This window comes from Saccopteryx leptura, chromosome 10 (genome assembly GCF_036850995.1).
Source record: "Saccopteryx leptura isolate mSacLep1 chromosome 10, mSacLep1_pri_phased_curated, whole genome shotgun sequence".
Taxonomy (NCBI): domain Eukaryota; kingdom Metazoa; phylum Chordata; class Mammalia; order Chiroptera; family Emballonuridae; genus Saccopteryx; species Saccopteryx leptura.
Window position 1 is genome coordinate 80,718,918 of NC_089512.1, and position 17,052 is coordinate 80,735,969.

Below are 17,052 nucleotides of genomic sequence, written 5' to 3' on the forward strand. Positions count from 1 at the left end.
ATCAATAAAATAGACAAACCCTTGGCAAGACTCACCAAGGAAAGAAGAGAAAGGACTCATATAAACAAAATCCAAAATGAAAGAGGAGAAATCACCACAGACATCATAAATATACAAAGAATTATTGTAGAATACTACAAAAAACTATATGCCATCAAATTCAACAATCTGGAAGAAATAGATAAATTCATAGAACAATACAACCTTCCTAGATTGAGTCATGAAGAAGCAGAAAGCCTAAACAGACCAATTAGCAGGGAAAAAAATAGAAAAAAACGATTAAAAACCTCCCCAAAATAAAAGTTCAGGCCCAGACAGTTATACTAGTGAATTCTATCAAACATTCAAAGAAGACTTGGTTCCTATTCTATGCAAAGTCTTCCCAAAAATTGAAGATGAAGCAATACTTCCAAATACATTTTATGAGGCCAACATAACCCTCATACCTAAACCTGGCAAGGACAAAACAAAGAAAGAAAACTACAGACTAATATCTCTAATGAATACAGATGCTAAAATACTAAACAAAATACTAGCAAATCGAAAACAACAATATATTAAAAAAATAATACATCATGATCAAGTGGGATTTATCCCAGAATCTCAAGGATGGTTCAATATACGTAAAACGGTTAACATAATACACCATATCAACAAAACAAAGAACAAAAACCACATGATCTTATCAATAGATGCAGAAAAGGGCCCTGGCTGGTTGGCTCAGCGGTAGAGCGTCAGCCTGGCATGCAGGGGACCCAGGTTCGATTCCCGGCCAGGGCACATAGGAGAGGCACCCATTTGCTTCTCCACCCCCCTTCCTTCCTCTCTGTCTCTCTCTTCCCCTCCCGCAGCCAGGGTTCCATTGGAGCAAAGATGGCCCGGGCGCTGGGGATGGCTCCTTGGCCTCTGCCCCAGGCGCTAGAGTGGCTCTGGTCGCAACAGAGCGACGCCCCGGAGGGGCAGAGCATCGCCCCCTGGTGGGCAGAGCGTCGCCCCTGGTGGGCGTGCCGGGTGGATCCCAGTCGGATGCATGCGGGAGTCTGTCTGACTTTCTCTCCCCGTTTCCAGCTTTAGAAAAATACAAAAAAAAATAGATGCAGAAAAGGCATTCAATAAAATACAACACAACTTTATGTTTAAAAGACTCAACAAAATGGGTATAGAAGGAAAATATCTCAACATGATAAAGGCCATATATGATAAACCATCAGTTAACATCATATTAAATGGTATAAAACAGAGGACTTTCCCTCTTAAATCAGGAACAAGACAGGGTTGTCAACTATCTCCACTCTTATTTAATGTGGTGCTAGAAGTTCTACCCAGAATAATCAAACAAGATAAATAAATAAAAGGCCTCCATATAAGAAAAGAAGAAGTAAAGGTATCACTTTTTGTAGATGATATGATCCTATACATCGAAAACCCCAAAGACTCCACAAAAAGATTACTAGAAAAAATAAACCAATACAGTAAGGTCGCAGCATACAAAATTAATATACAAAAGTCCATAACCTTTCTATGATATATGCCAACAATGAAACATTAGAAAATAAGCTCACAAAAATATTCCCGTTCACGATTGCAACAAAAAAAATAAAATACCTAAAAATAAACATAACAAAGAATGTAAAGGACCTATATAATGAAAACTAGAAAGCATTGTTAAGGGAACTCAAAAAAGATAAAATGAGATGGAAAAATATTCCTTGTTCTTGGAAAGAAAGAATAAATATAATCAAGATGGCCATATTACCCAAAGCAATATACAAATTTAATGTAATTCTCATCAAAATTCCAATGTCATTTTTTAAAGAAATGGAGCAAAAAATCATCAGATTTATATGGAACTATAAAAAAACCCTAATAGCCAAAGGAATCCTAAGGAAGAAGAATGAAGCTGAGGGCATTACAATAGCTGACTTCAAACTATATTATAGAGCCATGACAATCAAAACAGCATGGTATTGGCAGAAAAATAGACACTCAGACAAATGAAACAGAATAGAATGTCCAGAAATAAAACCACATATATATGGTCAAATAATTTTAGATAAAAGGGCCAACAACACACAGTGAAGAAAAGAAAGCCTCTTCAACAAATGGTGCTGGGAAAACTGGAAAGCCACATGCAAAAGAATGAAACTCGACTACAGTTTTGTCCCCTTGTATTAAAATTAATTCAAAATGAATCAAAGACCTAAATATAAGACCTGAAACAATAAATTACATATGTACTAAACTCATGGACCTGGGTTTTAAAGAGCAGATTATGAATTTGACTTCAAAGGCAAGAGAAGTGAAGGCAATGATAAATGAATGGGACTACATCAGACTAAGAAGTTTTTGCTCAGCAAAAGAAACTGACAATAAAATGAACAGACAGCCAACTAAATGGGAAATGATATTTTCAAACAACAGCTCAGATAAAGGCCTAATATCCAAAATATATAAAGAACTCATAAAACTCAACAACAAACAAACAAACAATCCAATAAAAAATAGGAAGAGGACATGAACAGACACTTCTCCCAGGAAGAAATACAAATGGCCAACAGATATATGAAAAGATGCTCATCTTCATTAATTATTAGAGAAATGCAAATCAAAACTACAATGAGATACCACCTCACACCTGTTAGATTAGCTATTATCAACAAGACAGATAATAACAAATGTTGGAGAGGCTGTGGAGAAAAAGGAACCCTCATTCACTGTTGGTGGAAATGTAAAGTAGTACAACCATGATTGAAGAAAGTATGGTGGTTCCTCAAAAAACTGAAAATAGAACTATCTTATGACCCAATAATCCCTCTACTGGGTATATACCCCCAAAACTCAGAAACATTGATACATAAAGACACATGTAACCCCATGTTCATTGCAGCATTGTTCACAGTGGCCAAGACATGGATACAACCAAAAAGCCCTTCAATAGATGACTGGATAAAGAAGATGTGGCATATATACACTATAGAATACTACTCAGCCATAAGAAATGACGACATTGGATCATTTACAACAAAATGTTTGAATCTTGATAACATTATGTTGAGTGAAATAAGTAAATCAGAAAAAAACAAGAACTGCATGAATCCATACATAAGTGGGACATAAAAACAAGACTAAGAGACATGGACAAGAGTGTGGTGGTTAGGGGGGGGGAGAGGGAGGGCGAGGGAAAGGGGGAGTGGGATGGAGCACAAAGAAAACTAGATAGAAGGTGACGGAGGACAATCTAACTTTGGGTGATGGGTATGCAACATAATTGAATGACAAGATAACCTGGACATGTTTTCTTTGACATGTAAATCATATGTACCCTGATTTATTGATGTCACCCCATTAAAATTAATTAAAATTTATTAAAAAAACAACGAAAAAACCATGGGCTTGCTCAGTCAAGGCACATATGGGAGTTGATGCTTTCTGCTCTTTCTTTCTTTCTTTCTTTCTTTCTTTCTTTCTTTCTTTCTTTCTTTCTTTCTTTCTTCTTTCTTTCTTTCTTTCCTTCCTTCTCACTTTCTCTGTCTGTCTTTCTCTCTCGTTTTCTCCCCCTGCTTCTCTAAAATAAATAAACTTTTAAAGAAAGACTGAATGTGGGAAAATTGCATGAATTGGGTATATTTAGTGAGAAACACAGAATAAAATATAACTTCCAGGATTCTGACTTTAACAACAAAACATGTTATTGAGGTGGGGAAGACAGGGAGAGAAGCAATTTCACAAAAATGTAAGATTTCAGTTTCAGTAACATCAATGTTAAGTGCCTGCAAAATAATCAAGTATATGCCAAGAAAAAATATATGAATTTTTATCTGGGTTTTGGGTCCAAAGTAAACACTAAGATCAAGGTACACATTTATAAGACATTAGTAGATAGTAGCATGAAAATCCGTGGGCACGAAGAACATGATCTAAAGAGAGAATAAAGAGGTAAGAGAGAGAGGCCTAGGGTTGAGCACTAAGGAACTCTAAAATTGAGAAATTAGGTAGAAAAAAAAATATCAAGGAAGAAGACCTGACAGAAAAGGCCATAGAGGGAAAAAATGGACCAAGAATACAATGTCACAGAAGCAAAAGAGAAGACTACTTTGAGGAGAAGAAACATTCACTATGATAAATTATGATGAACAGCTGAATAGGAATAATAAGAGAGAAATAGCCAAGGATTTGACACAATAGGAGTAAATGGAGATTGGAGATCTTTATCAAGATTAGGTTTCATACAGTGGTCATAACAGAAGTCAGATTGGTATGAAATGAAGAGTGAAGAGATTAATTTTAGTGTATGCTCTGAGATAAAAATCCAATTTGTTTTTAATATGGCTAACCAGTTGAACTTAAAAACAGGTAAAAATAGGTATACATTTTATGGTGATGCATACTTATGAGGAAGATCATTTTAAATGTAAGGGAGTCATAACTACAAAAAGTGGGCAGGTAGTTCACTCTGGGTAGGAACATGGGGTGTGATTGAGGAGGAGCACTCAGGCATTTTCAATGAAGTTTATAATGTTCTGGGTCATTATGTTGGTCACAGCTTCATAAGGGTTTATTTCACAATTATATTCATAATCTAGACTACAGTCATATATTTTTATGTATAAAATATAATATAAGCAAATGATTCTGGGAAGATGATGGAGTAGGAGGCACTAACATTATCTGCCTTCCCATCTAGACAACAATTGTGCTGGCAGAATGTATCTGCTATAATGTTTTTGAAACTCTAGAGTTTATTGAAGGCTTGCAACTTTCAGGGGAAATTTTGGACAGTAAATTACAGTTAATTTTGTTCAATTTTAGCTCTAAGCTTAACAGCAGCTACCCAATCCCTCCTCACCAGCTCTGTGGCAAGTAGCCAGGAACATAATTCTGGAGCAGCTTGTACACAGCTTGTGGGAGTGAGGTGGCCAATAAGGACCCTGTCCCCCAAATATCACAGGGAGTTGTGTTCTGATCACTGGTGCTTGCTCATGACAGCCCCCCTCCACTTTTGCAAGACCCTTCCTCTCGGGCTAAAGCAACTTTCAGGGAATTTAAAGGGCTGGTTCTTTTTCTTTCCTTTATTTTTCTCTTCTTTGGAAGTCAGACATCTAAGTCCAGGACATTCAAAAGCAACTACATATACAGGGAAAATTAAAAAGTTACCATTCATGCCCAAGGAGATGTGCAGGCTCAAAAAAAAAAAGCTGTTAAGATCCTAAATTTACAGCTCAGTCTGATCCTTGGCACAGAAACAACCTACAGCAATCAAAGCAAAAAAAAAAGAAAAAAAAAGAAAACCCTAAGGAAAGATGAGAATCTGATTACCATAATTACTACATTATTGAATTCAATTGTCCAATTTTTAATGATAAAATCAGAAAGCATACACAGAAATATAGAAGTGTGTCCCATTCAAAAAATAAAAATGTAAATCAGCAAAAATCGTCCCTGAGGAAGACCAAAGAGTGAATCTCTACTACATAAAGACTTTGTTTTTATAACTAAACATTTTTTTTATTTGTTTATTTTTTTACAGAGACAGAGAGTGAGTCAGAGAGAGGAATAGACAGGGACAGACAGACAGGAACGGAGAGAGATGAGAAGCATCAATCATTAGTTTTTCACTGCACATTGTGACACCTTAGTTGTTCATTGACTGCTTTCTCATATGTGCCCTAACCGTGGGACTTCAGCAGACTGAGAACCCCCTTGCTGGAGCCAGCAACCTTCGGTTCAAGCTGGTGGGCTTTTTGCTCTAACCAGATGAGCCCGCGCTCAAGCTGGCGACCTTGGGGTCTCAAACCTGGGTCCTCGGCATCCCAGTCTGATGCTCTATGTTAGATTCAGGGAGTACTGACATGCTGGGGCTGCCAAGAGTGTACAAGGTCCCTGTGATGCTGAGAACAAAGAGTTCAGCAACATCCTGCATTGAGTCAGAGACCCTTATCAGAAGTTTATGTTTGAAATTCTCCACTGAGTAATACCCCCCCTGTAACTGCGCACGACCTCCCTAGCCAATGACTAACAGCCACATCAGCTTCTGTATGATGCTTGCTCATCCTAGACAGCCACCCTATAAAAAGGAACCATTTTAGAAGCTCGGAGCTGCAGTCCCTGTGCAGGTTTAGGGGCCTAGAGTCCCTGCGCAGTTTGTTGGCTGCGCAGGTTTGGGGGGGCTGCAGTGCTCCAGTCTCTTCGGAGGCGTGGGTTACCTGTATCCCTGTGCAGGTTTGGGGGGCTGCAGTTCCTGTGCAGGTTTGGGGGGCTGCAGTCTCTGCGCAGTTTGTTGGCTGCGCAGGTTTGGGGGGGCTGCAGTGCTCCAGTCTCTTCGGAGGCGTGGGTTACCTGCATCCCCTGCGCAGGTTTGGGGGGCTGCAGTGTTCCCCTGTGTGGGTTACCTGCATCCCTGTGCAGGTTTGGGGGGGCTGCAGTGCTCCCTTGCATGGGTTGCCTGCAGTCCCTGTGCAGGTCTGCAATAAAACTTACAAAATTCACTTTGAGTTTGCTGCGGCCTATCTCCTGGGATGTAACAGATGGAGGCCCCCAGTGAGATAGACCGTGTAAGACCCCTCCTCACGGAGTGGGCTGCAGCAGACGTTGGTAGCTGGCCAGCCTCCGGCAGTTGCCATTTTGAAACAGAATTTGGCTGATTTGAAACATTTGGAGTCTTGAGACTGTTTGGTAAGAAAGCTTCCTCTTTGAGTATTTGGAAACAGAGCTCTGGTTAGAAAAGGGTGTAGTGGAGCAGGCGGGACACCACCTGATTTCTCCCCACCCGGTTGGTCAGTCGGGGAACGCAGGACACTGCCTTCTCCCTTTGGTTTTGGTTTAGAAGTTTTGTTTGTTTTGTGTGCATATTTGGTTTGTTTGTCTGCTACTGGAATGGCCAAGTTAAGAGCAGACTGGCCAAACCAAGGATTGCTAGATCCATAGAAAACATAGAGAGTCTAGCGTACTATCACCAGCACCCACCTGCAGGCAGGTGGCATGGTCAGTATGCAGCCAGTATAGCAGCAGAGGTAGAGAAAGAAAAGGCAGCCAGGCTGCAACTGGCTGCAGGAGAAGTGGCAGGCTCCCCTCACAGTTTCAGGCACTTGCCCCTCCTCCTTGGGCACTGGCTCAAGGGCTGAGCCACTGCTTAGTCAGGCAAAAGATAACAGTGCAGTAAGCTAGAGGTTATCTGTTGTTGTATTCCCAATTTTGCTCTCTTAGTCAAGCCCCTCAGTGAGATCTTCTGAGCATGGCTTTTAAGGTCTATAATGACCAAGGAAGTAACAGAAAAGGCAAATAAGGCCCAAAAGAAGTCAGGAAATACCAACTTTTGGCTCCAGCGCCCTAAGGCACTTCATAGCATGTCATCAAGGCCCTGCTCCAGAGTGGAAAGAAAGGTCATTGAACTGAAGCCTGCCAGGCTTCCTGGTCCCACCGGTTGACACACCTGTGCTGTGGAAAGAGGGACATGAGAAGGTAAGCTGCCCCCTTGCTCCATGGAGGGAGGGTTCAGTGTCTTCTAGCCCTGCTCCAGCTACCTGTGACCTGACCTTGCCCAGCGTGCTGGGAATTGCCACTGAAGGCCTAAGGACATCATTCACGAGCCTAAGGTATTTCTTCCAAGTAGCAGATAAGCTAATAACACAAGGGCCATCTACTATGCCTTGCTTGAATATTTAAGTTTTATTTATCCCTCAAAGATCTCTACTGTGGGTATTGACAGTCTGATTTTATTGCTTTATGTTTAGTGTCTCCTTTATTTCTCTTATCTCAATGCCCCATGCCTATTATAGGCTGGGACCTGCTGCTAATTCCAGCTAGAAGCAGTGGTCACTAGGACTTAAACTCTAACTGCAAAGTGTAGAAATGTAAAACCCTTTCCCTAAGTACTTGCAGGTTTTATAGGTTACTCAGCAAACTGTTCAAAGACTGTCCAAGAGGCACTTCTAGCAGTACACCACCCAAGGACTGACTCCCACGTAGACGGGTCCAGACACCATGATCCTGACAACTCCCACTACTGCCAAGGTAGAAGGCATACCCGCCTGGGTCCACCGCAGCCGGCTGAAGCTTGCAGTCCCAGCAGAGACACACCTTTGTGGACAGCGAAGACTGACCCCGCCAACCCTTGTAAGCTGACCCTGAGAAGGACAGCATGCCCTGCTTCAGCCACAAACCAGAAGTTAACTGGTCCACGCATGGAGACTTTGGGGAGGGAGGGAAACTAAGGTAAAGGAAAGCCAAGTAAGTCATCTTAAGGTTTGATGCATGTACTGCTATGAGTCATACAGAAAGGGGTGTAGGTCCCTTGGCTGAGAGAGAAGCTATAAGGTAAATGAAAATTATATATGTGCTCATAGCTACCTCTATAGAATAATCTGTGAATATTGGTCATGTGTCCAATAGGCTACTTAGGAAAAGAACACCTCCAAAAAGCAATCTTTAAAAGAGGATTACTTAGTACTAACTTAGTCTTTGCTGAAGGTTAAGGTTTTTAAAAATCAAGAGTTTTGACTAGAAAGGAATTGTATGGTTTTGATAATAGAAGGTATAAGGTGTAGAGGTACTTTTGAAAAGGAAAGAAAAAAAGTAAGTTGTTATGAAGGCCAGTTATTTCTGGATAAGAAAGTGCATAAAAGCAGAAGGTTTGTGTAAGTTGCAGAAGGTTTGTGTAAGTTGCAGAAGGTTTGTGTAAGTTGCAGAAGGTTAGTGTAAGTTGCAGAAGGTTTGTGTAAGTTGCAGAAGGTTTGTGCAAGTTGTAAGAAGTTAGTACAGAGAAGAAAAATGCAAGGCAGAAAGAAATTAGTCCGTAAAGCTTGTAGTACTAAGGGCACACTATGAGCGTGCCAGCACATACTAGGGAGGACCCCTGACCCAATTAGCTTATAGCTACAGCTAAAGTAGAAAATTCTCATGAGCCCTAGCCTTATACCATTCTCCCCACTGATGAAGAATCAAGGATTTGATTTATACCCAAAAGAGATTGGGGGAATGTTAGATTCAGGGAGTACTGACATGCTGGGGCTGCCAAGAGTGTACAAGGTCCCTGTGACGCTGAGAACAAAGAGTTCAGCAACATCCTGCATTGAGTCAGAGACCCTTATCAGAAGTTTATGTTTGAAATTCTCCACTGAGTAATACCCCCCCCGTAACTGCGCATGACCTCCCTAGCCAATGACTAACAGCCACATCAGCTTCTGTATGATGCTTGCTCATCCTAGACAGCCACCCTATAAAAAGGAACCATTTTAGAAGCTCGGAGCTGCAGTCCCTGCGCAGTTTGTTGGCTGCGCAGGTTTGGTTGGCTGCAGTCCCTGTGCAGGTTTGGGGGGCTGCAGTCCCTGCGCAGTTTGTTGGCTGTGCAGGTTTGGGGGGGCTGCAGTGCTCCAGTCTCTTCGGAGGCATGGGTTACCTTCATCCCCTGTGCAGGTTTGGGGGGCTGCAGTGTGCCCCCGTGTGGGTTAGCTGCAGTCACTGCGCAGGTTTGGGGGGCTGCAGTGTTCCCCTGTGTGGGTTACCTGCATCCCTGTGCAGGTTTGGGGGGCTGCAGTGCTCCCTTGCATGGGTTGCCTGCAGTCCCTGTGCAGGTCTGCAATAAAACTTATAAAATTCACTTTGGGTCTGCTGTAGTCTTTCTCGCTAGGATGTAACACTCTATCCACTGCGCCACCACCTGGTCAGGCTATAACTAAACATTTTTAAAATTACAGTTGACATTCAATATTATATTAGTTTCAGGCATATAGTGTAATGGTTAGGCATTTATAAAAACTTAAGAAAAGATTCCCCCCAATAAGTCTAGTACCCACCTGACACCATGCATCATTATTACAATTATTATTCACTATATTCCCTTTGCTATACTTTACATTCCTGAATACTTTTTAACTGCTAATTTGTATTTCTTAATCCCTTCACATTTTTACTCAGCTCCCCAAATCTCCCTCCCATCTGAAAATCATTAGTCTGTTCTTTATAAATTTGTTTCTGTGTAGTTTGTTCATATATTTTGTTTTCTTGATTTTACATATAAGTGAAATCATATAGTATTTGTCTATCTCAATCTGACTTATACCCTCTAGGTCCATCCACAAAGACTTTAAAACAACTATCTTAAAGATATTCAAAGAACTAAAAGAAGATATGTAGAAAGTCACAAAAATGATCTAGGAACAAAATATAAATATCAGTAAATAGAAAAACTAAAAAGTAGACTCATAGAGAGTAGGCTGACAGCTGTTCAGGGGTGCTGGATGAGGGATATACACAAGCAAAAAAAAGACAAAGAAAGAAAAACCTCATGGACATGAACAACAGTTTTGAAATTGCTGGGGGAGGGGATAAAGGAGGGTATGTGGTGAAAGGTGGTGATGAATAGAGACTTGATTTGAGTAAATAAACACTCAATACATTTTAGAGAAGTGTTATAGAAAAGTGCATGTGGGCCCTGGCAGTTTGGCTCAGTGGTAGAGCATCAACCCAGCATATGGAAGTCCCAAGTTTGATTTCCAATCAGGGCATGTAGGAGAGGTGACCATCTGCTTCTCCCTCTTCCCCATCCCTCTTCTTTCTCTCACTCTCTCTTCTGCTCCCTCAACCATGGCTCCATTGATTTGAGTACACTGGCCCCAAGTGCTGATGATGTCTCCAAGCCTTCACCTCAGGTACTAAAAATAGCTCAGTTGTAAGCATTGGCCCTAGATGGGCAGAGCATTGGCCCCAAATATGGGTCGCCAGGTGGATCCCAGTCAGGATGCATGCATGAGTCTATCTCTATATCTCCCCTCCTCTCACTTAAAAAAATAATTGTGCACCTGAAACCTGTATAATTTTATTACCCAGTGTCACATGGATAAATTCAATTAAAACAATAAAAAGAAAAGAAAACCTAAAAAGAAACTAAAAATAAATTCTAGAGCTAAAAGGTACAATAATTGAAATAAAAATTTTACTAAGGGGATTCAAAGACAGATTTGAACAGGCAGAAGAAAGAATGAGTGAACTCTAAAATAGAACAATGGAAATTGCCCAAGTTTGAGAAACAGAAATATAAAAAGCTGAATAAAGTTGAAGAGAGCTTATGAAACGTCTGCGACACCATCAAGCAGACCAGCATATGCATTGTAGGAGAAGGAAAAGACAAGAGAAATAGAAAGAGAGATTATTAGAAGAAATATTAGTTAATATTTTTCAAATTTGATGAAAGACATGACTATAAACAACCAAGAACTTAACAAAGTCCAAGTAATATGAAATCAAAGAGATCCACACCAACACACATTATATTCAAATTGTTTAATGACTCTTAGAAGCACCAGAGAGAGGCAACATCAGATACAAAAAAACTTCAATAAGATTATGAGCAGATTTCTCTTCAGAAACTTTGAAGACCAAATACAATAGACTGGCATATTCAAAGCATTAAAAGAAAAGAAAAGGCAACCAAGAATCTTATATCTGGAAAATGGGAGAGAAATTAAAACATTTCCAGGTAAATAAAAGTTGATGGACACCAGCCCTACAAGAAATGCTGAAGAGGATGCTGTAGGTTGAAATGAAATGATGTTTACTAGGCAGTAACTCAAAATTGTATGAAGAAAAGAAAGCCTCTTCAATAAGTGATGCTGGAAATATTGAAAAGCCATATGCAAAAAAATTAAACTAGATTAGTTTGCCCTCAAGTACAAAAATTAATTCAAAATGGATCAAAGATCTAAATATAAAATCTGAAAAAAATTACATAGCAGTAAACATAAATACTAAAAACTCATGGACTTTGGTCTTAGAGAAGATTTTATGAATTTGACTTCAGAGGCAAGGGAAGTAAATACAAAAATAAATGAATGGGACTGTAACAAACTAAAAAGCTGCTGCACAACAAAAGAAGCTGATAACAAAGCAAAAAGGAAACCAACTAAATGGGAGATGGTATCTGCAAACAACAGCTCTGACAAGGGGTTAATGTCCAAATTATATCAAGAACTCATACAACTCAACACTGAACAAAAATCCAATGAAAAAAAATGGGTAGGGGACCTAACAGACACTTCTCCCAAGAAAACATAAAAGGGCCAATAGATATAAGAAAAGATGCTTAACTTCACTAGCTATTAGGGAAATGCAAGTCAAAACTACAATGAGATAGCACCTCACACTTGTCAAAATGGCTATTATCAACAAGACAAGTAATAACAAATGTTGAAGAAGTTTTGGAGAAAAAGGAACTCTCATTCACTGCTAATGGGAATGTAAACTGATAGAGTCCTTATGAAAAACAGTCTGACAATTCCTCAAAAAAAAAAATTAAGAATAGAGTTACCATATGACCCAGCAATCCCTCTACTGGATATCTACCTGAAAAACTCAAAAACATTTATTCACATAGATACATGCCTATGTTTACTGCAACATTATGCACATTGGCTATTACATAGAGATAATCAAAGTATCCTTTGATAAAATATTGGATAAAGAAGATATGGTGCAATATATATTATGGAATACTACTCAGCCATATGAAAAGATGAAATCCTGACATTTGCAAAAACATGTATGGACCTTGAGACTATTATGCTAAGCAAAATAAGTCAGTCAGAAAAAGCTAAGAACCATATCGTTTCACTCACATGAGATATAAAAACTGAAACTCACAGACACAGACTATAGTATGGTGGTCACCAGAGGGAAGAGGGGTGGGGGTAGTAAAGGGTAAAGGAAGCCAAATATATGATGGCTGAAGATGACTTGACATTTGGTGGTGGGCACACAATGCAATATATAGGTCATATACTATAGAAATGTCCACCTGAAACCTATATGATCTTATTAACCAACATCATCCCAATAAATTAATCTAAAATTTTTAAAAATAATTATACTGTCATATCCATCATACCCTAAAAAATACTTAAAATATTTTATTTAAAACCCATAGGAAATAGCTTCATAGGAGGTAACTAATAGAAGCTAATGACATCCTGATTTTTGTTTTAAGACATAGACCTAAAAGAATAAAGGCCATAGTCTCTCCCACTCAAAATTCCATTAAGTCCTTGTTATGAAAACTGAATATTGGGCTGAAAGACCCATTACCCACATTTAATATAACATTCTGAATTTTGATGGTGTTACATACATATGCAATATGTATACACACACAGAAACACATTAATTTATATTTTCACACAAATACATATGTGTATGTGCATGTATTGACCCTTCAAAAATACTAAGTGATTAAATAGTATTAACCTGAGCTAACTAATGTTGACTCACAGGAAGTGCTCAAGCCTGGGTAAATAACAGGTGAATTTTAAGCAAGGCAATAAGTAGAAAAAGACTCTTCCCACAAAAGAAGTGTTCAATCTTCTCTCCAATGGTCACAGAATACAAAAAGACACAACCATCTTCAGATCCCACAGAAAGCATGTAACACACACAAAGAATAATATATAAACTTGGGAAGCTCAGGGAAGGACAAAGAGCTCTAGTGATACATCGAGCAACCACAAAGCTTAACTGGGAGGAGCAAAGCTCTACATAGACCTTGAGAAAATCTCAGGACTTAGTGGCCATACATTGAATAAGTACATGAACACATAACGGTATTCAGCTATAAGGATCTGAAGGCAAAAAATGAACATCTCATTGTAGACCAGACCAATTGAAAAAATAAAATTAATGAAGAAGAGTATCTACTAAAACAAAACTTTCATTTAGTCATACTTGTTAGAGTTATCATTAATTACCTTAGTAAGTACAAAGTCACCAATAAAATCAGAAACCATATGTATACTCAATTGTATATACTGCATATATCAGAGTATAGATTCAAATATGTTCCACAAACAACAATTACTATTAAAGAGAAGTGTCTGAATTACATGAACCCTGATTCTTTCTGAGTATGTGACATACTACATATTATACATAGTTGGCCAAATACATAGGTTGGGAGAATTAAATATTTTTTTAATATTATTTTTCTTTTATCTTTGGGGGGGAGTATTTTTCTGAAGTGAGAAGCAGGGAGGCAGAGAGACAGACTCCCACATGCGTCTGACCAGGGTCCACCTGGCACGCCCACCAGAAGATGATGTTCTGCCCATCTGGGGCATTGCTCCATTGCAACTGGAGCCATTCTAGCACCAGAGGCAGAGGCCTTGGAGCCATCCTTAGTGCCCGGGCCAACTTTGCTCCAATGGAGCCTTGGCTGAGAAAGGAGAAGAGAGAGACAGAGAGAAAGTAGAGGGGGAAGGGTGGAGAAGCAAATGGGTGCTTCTCCTGTGTGCCCTCGCTGGGAATCGAGCCCAGGACTTCCACACACCAGGCCAACACTCTACCACTGAGCTAATCAGCCAGGGTGGGAATTAAATCTTAAGAGCAGAAACAATTATATCTAAAAATATTAAAAGGCTCATTACATAACTGATGGGGGAAAATGTGTAAGATATCAACAAAATGTGAAAGTAAAGTATGTCATAATCCCTCAGATGTTAAAGTATATACCCATTTATCTAAGTCATATTTTAACTTTTTTTGTCAAGGTTATACCTCTTAACTCTGATTTACATAAATTAGTACTATCTCTTCACACTTCTATAACACTGCTTTCCCATGGTTAAGTCATTCAAAGAATAGGGAACAAAGATACCCACAGGGGTGTATAAAGATGACACAGAGACACATTTAATAGGATACTGCCCCTGAAAATGCTTCATGGAACAGATCCATCTTGAAAGACAAGGAAGAGGTTTTGATGTAAACTAATAGCAGGCATGTATAAGAGAGAAAGAAAAGACTTTTAGAAAAGGTGTGAGAAGATAAAAAGCAGGAAGTCAACCTTCCCAAGACAGAAGTATGAATCAGAGTTGAGCTGCTTTTCTCCAAACTGACTTGAATTTGTTAATGTCTTGATCTGAACACTGGCAGTGGGAATTTCAGAAGAGTTCATAGTTTTTGTACTTGTGTTTAAGCCAGTAATGGAACAGGAACAAAAATAGAGGTTATGCTTCTTATGTATCTTTCCACAAATTAAAAATGAACCCAAAGTGAAGAGTTACTTTTCTAAACCCTGAATTACCTCTGCTGTTAGGAATGTCCTCTACCATTTAGGGTTTTCAAAATATTTACATCCTCATCCTATTGTAGTGGGAAGAAGTATGCACACAATCCTGAATTGTGATACTGCATGGCTATTAATGAACGTTGGAGCCACTAAAGGTCCTGACAGTTTTTAAAACATTTGTAAATGTTATCAAAATAATCATGTACATGGTAACTTGAAATAGGACAAAATGTACCTATGGAGTTTTAATTTGAAAAGTACTCTGTTTACATTTTCATTTAAACATTTTATTTTTAATTCTTATTTTTATGAAAGTTATACTTGAGACCTAGTCAACATGACAGGGGGTTTTGTATAAAAAATTTCCCTGACCAGCAATCCCCTTATTCCTCCCCTTCCAAAGGCAACCATTTGCATTCCTTTTAGATGATTATTTTTGAATTCGCCTTTGTATCTCTCTGTACCATTTTTATTCTTCCATTTTGATTTCCTGATATAGAAGATGTGGACTGGGCACAATTTCCTCCTGGTGCTCCTACACACACACATAGTCTTGTCTATTTCCTCACCACTAACACGTGTACATGGGGAAGGCCAGTAATCATGGCTTTTGATATTTTATGAATATATAAATGCCAACCACAGATGAGCTATGAAATGAACTATGTTCCTTTTCTGCATCTTTTTTATTTCTCTAAAGCTAATAACTATGTTGCCATTTACTTTGTGCTCTATACATATATCACTAATTCAAGCCCTATGTGTCAGTTTTCTAAATCTCGTCTCAAGATGAATACAACTGGTTTCTTTCCGTTTCCTCTACCTGATCTCTTGGAGTGTTCTGACCTGTTCTCATCCTGGGATATCCCTTCACCATCACTCTGGGCACTTCCTGTGCCTCTCTCCTGTAGTGCAGCTTCTGTTTCCAGTATTCTTTGCTTTCCTTTTTCCCTTGGTTTATTTATTGATTTTTTTTTTCTTGGAGTCCAGTAGGTTCCTAAGAAAGGGTGCATGAGGTAAACATTTTAGAATTTTGTATGTTTAAAAATGCTTTTATTGCCCTGGCCGGTTGGCTCAGTGGTAGAGCGTCGGCCTGGCGTGCGGAAGTCCCGGGTTCGATTCCCAGCCAGGGCACACAGGAGATGTGCCCATCTGCTTCTCCACCCCTCCCCCTCTCCTTCTTCTCTGTCTCTCTCTTCCCCTCCCACAGCAAGGCTCCATTGGAGCTGGGGATGGCTCCTTGGCCTCTGCCCCAGGCGCTAGAGTGGCTCTGGTCGCAACAGAGCGACGCCCCGGAGGGGCAGAGCGTCGCCCCCTGGTGTGCGTGCCGGGTGGATCCTGGTCGGGCGCATGCGGGAGTCTGTCTGACTGTCTCTCCCCGTTTCCAGCTTCAGAAAAATACAAAAAAAAAAAAAAAAGCCTTTATTCTACCATACTTTATTGATACTTTCTCTGCTATAAAGTTTCTAGGTTGGAAACACTTTCTTTCATATTTTTAAAGGTGTTGCCCTAGTGCCTTCTAGCTAACAGAGTTAGTAATTCTGAAATCATCTTGATTTTGGATACTTTGTTTTTGACTTGCTTTTTCTGGACATTCATAGGATCTTCCTTTGCACAGTGGTCAAATCCTTACAGTATTTGTGCCAAAACAAATAGGTCAGTAGAAAGGAATTAATATTGAACAAAATAGCATCCCAGAATAAATAAGAATAAAATATATGGCAAAGTACTATTTTTAATTTTATAAATATAAAAAGTTAACTTAGTGAATGTATGATAAGGTGCCAAGGAATTGCTAAACTGTTGATACTAGTATTTCAAAATGAAGAGCCATCTCCTCCCCTCCCCATAACCCCTCTTTTATGAGGAGGAAAAAAAACCCAAGAGAAAGAGATTAAAGGGGCAAAAGTTAGTTAGTAGTTAATCACAGTTTAACTATAGTTCTCTGGAAGGACTGAAGCCACTTGCTAGACAGCAAAGAAGGTAGAACTTACCTGAAAACT